We start from the raw sequence: 3,532 nt of genomic DNA on the forward strand, positions 1-3,532 counted from the left end.
CATGCATGGGTGTACTTTGAAACACACATAATTAAAAAATAAATCTCTAAAACTAAAAAGAAATGCTGTTGTCCAGTTCCTTTGGCTGGAAGCTCACCAGTTATGCTGGGCTGGCTGGTAGGGAGCCCAGGAATGCTCCTGTCTCTGCCTCCCCAGTGCTGGGATTACAGACACGTGCCCCTATACCATTTCTTTACGTGGGGCTTGGGACTGGAACTCAGGTCCTGGTGACTTCACAAATGAGCTACCTTTCCAGCCACTCCTATTTTCCTGGCTTTTGAGACAGACTCTGCCATTGGCCTAGAACTTTACTGGGTGGCTGGCTGGGTGGTGAGACCCCAGGATGTCCATCTCTACCTGTGCTGGAGCTGCAGGTTCATGCCGATGCACCAGGCTGTTTTACATGGGTGCTGATTTGAACTTAGGTCCTCCCCCTATGCACAGAAAGCACTCCTACCTTCAGAACATCTGTTTGTGCCTACTTTTATTTTCCCCAGAAGTTTCTCCCTCCCTCCCTCCTTCCCTCCCTCCCTCCCTCCCTGGAACTCACTGTATAGACCAGGCTGGCCTCTAACTCAGAGATTCACTTAGTCCCTGTACTGGGACTAAAGGTGTGTGTCACCATATCTGGCCTAAAAGATCTTAGTTATCTGTGTGTCAGTGTGTGTCCACATGCATTTAGTGCCTGCAGAAGCTAGAAGAGATCAAACCCCCTAGAACTGTAGTTACAGATGGTTGTTAGCCACTCTGTGGGTGCTGAGAACCAAACCCTGTACACTTTTCTACTGTGTATTTGAAACTGACCACTTTTTCAGAAAACTATTGCTTTAGGCAACTTATGCTTACATAGATTTGTCCATGTTATCTAGTGCTTTGTCTTTAAAAAATTTTTTAATAATTACTTATTTACATGTGTGGGTATAAATGCCATGGAGTCAGCAGAGATCAGAGAATGACTTGTACCATGGAGCTAGTTCTCTCCTTCTACCATGTGGGTCCTGAGGATTGAACTCAGGTCATCAGGCTTGGCAGCAAGCACCCTTACCTGGTGAGTCATTTCACTGGCCCTTGTTTTGGGTTTTGTTTTCTGTTGTTTTTGTTTGGGGACAAGGTCTTACATAACCCAGGGTAGGCTTGAAGCTGCTATGTAGCCCACGATGACCTTCAGCTCCTGAATCTGCCTCTACCTCCCAGGAACCAGGGTGACAGGTATGCATTCTGATCCTGGCTATGTGTACTGTTTTATTTTTGAGGTGCTGAGGCTATAGTCCAGGGCCCTTGCATGCCAGGCAGATGCTCATGAAAGCTGCCCCAACCTGGCCTGTGCCACGGCCCCCACTGAAGTGCCTCCCTTCTGTCTGAGCACCTTCAGTGTGAGCTGCTGCCCAGCTTTTCCAGGCTAAGGCCTGGGTTCAATCTTCTATTGTTGTGTTCTCTTCTGGTGTGTGTCGGGTTGGGGCTTTCCGTTGGCGTGCTAGAAATGTCACTCAGCTCTCTCTGACTTCTTTGAAAAGCCAGCTGTCTAGCTGTCTTATTTTTGAAGGTCATGAGTATTTTTTGTGGCTGCTTTAAAGGCTTTTTTTTCTTGGCCTTTTTCTTGCTTTGCAAATGTTTTACCAAAGTATACCTGAAAATGAATAAATAAATGTACTAATTATTTAAAAAGAGGCTGACAAGAAACATGCGTGGTAGCACACAGCTTTAATCCCAGCACTCAGGAGGCAGAGGCAGGCAGATCTCTGTGAGATCGAGGCTAGCCTGGTCTACATAGTAAGTATCAGGCTAGTTGGGGCTACAGGAAGACCCTATTTCAAAAGACCAGGAAAAAAAGGGGGAGCAGCAAGATGGCTCAGTGGGTGCTTGCCACCACGTCTGACAATCAAAGTTTGATTCTGGGACCTACATGGTGGAAGGAGAGAACCAACTCCCATAAGCTGTCCTCTGACCTCCATTCTTATACCATGGCATGCACGCATCCTGTCACCAAATCAAAGTTTTATAATCTGCAAGTGGTTGATGCATATTCAGAAGGGAGATGCCCATGCAAGCTGTCCTGACCACAGCACCTGGGTTGGAGCTGTAACCTACCTGCCACAGGTAGGTAGTTTACAAAACCGAGTTCACTCCTCAGGGCCAGTCTTCCTGGTATCTCTTGAGGTGGCCTCCTGGCAGAAGGGCTCCAGGAACTTCTCTTCATTAACTTATCTTTGCAGTGTGGGCGTGTGCCTGCAGCTGAGGGAACAGTCACTGAGCAGCAGTCAAGCCCCAAGTCCTCACCCACTGTTGTGTTGAGACAGGGTGTCATGATCCTCCTGCCTCAGCCTCCATCCAGAGTGCTGGTCCCAGGCCTGAGCTGCCTTGGTTCCTTTTTACAACTAGTATTATTTTCTTATTTATTTACTTCTTTGTGTGATCTGGAACATGGAGATCAAAGGACAGGCTGTGAGAGTCAGCTCTCTTTCCAACTACCATGTGGTCTTGGGGATTGAACTCAGGCTTGGTGGCAAGTGTCTTTACCTGTTGAGCCATCCTGCTGGCCTGAGTTGGTTCTTTCCTAGATTGGAACAGATTCCAGATGGCTCCTCCTCTGATATCTTTTTGTATTTGCTACAGCTGAGACCCCCAAGCTCAGCCTCTGACTAAGCCACTCTGATGATCCAGCCTGCTGCTTATTTGGGTTACAACTTGATTTGCTTTGTTGGTAATGCAGAGCTGGGTGGAACCTGGGGCCATACCCACTCAGCTCTGTAGCAGAGCTGCACGTCAGCCCAACATCTCCATGCCATGCACTGCTGGTCTGTGGCAAGGTGACTGGAACACATTGCACAAAGCAGCTGTCCACGCCCCCAAATGCTCTCCTGCAGGGCTGGCAGGGGGCAGTGGGCAAAAAGTAGGGTCTGGAATGGACAGCCCTAGGGTCCATTGGCATGGGTAGGGCAGGGCTGCAAGAGGTTTTGGGGAGCTCACAGCCCTGGGCTGTGTGTTAGCCTCACTGGCTGGGAAGGCTACACCTGGCTATGGGGGTCAGACGACCACAGCATACCCCAAGCAGAGCTTGGTGACAGAGGAGCACGAGAGGGCAGTTGGGAGGGCAAAGGGTGGGGAAAGTGGGGAGGAAGGAGGTGAGGAAAATGCAGAAGGCAGAGGGTGCGGGGGGACAGAGGTGGGGAGGCAGAACCTCCTGGCCACATTTCCACCTCCCACAGACACTCAGTGTGGAGGGGTCTTGAATGTCCAAGCCCATAAGAACTTGGTGAGTAGCTTCTGGGCCCAGCTGCACCTAGGCAGGAGCTGCTGCTTCAGACAGCAGAGGGGAGTCCCACACACAGGCAGGCTGGGGGCCCTGAGACAATGAACTCTCCCGGATGAGAGGGCAATGTGCCCTGGTCCCCCAGAAGGGCTCCCCAGGTGTTGGGGAGGCGGGGGAGGGTGGTAGCTGTCCCAACTGCTTGTGTGCTCTGCAGCTGGGGAAGACAGGGTCATCAAGGGTGTCCAGACAGGCCTGGACCACAGTGCAGACAGAGGACAGTCA

The sequence above is a fragment of the Nannospalax galili genome, unplaced genomic scaffold (genome assembly GCF_000622305.1).
Source record: "Nannospalax galili isolate Female #2095 unplaced genomic scaffold, S.galili_v1.0 scaffold529, whole genome shotgun sequence".
In the NCBI taxonomy this organism is placed as follows: Eukaryota; Metazoa; Chordata; class Mammalia; order Rodentia; family Spalacidae; genus Nannospalax; species Nannospalax galili.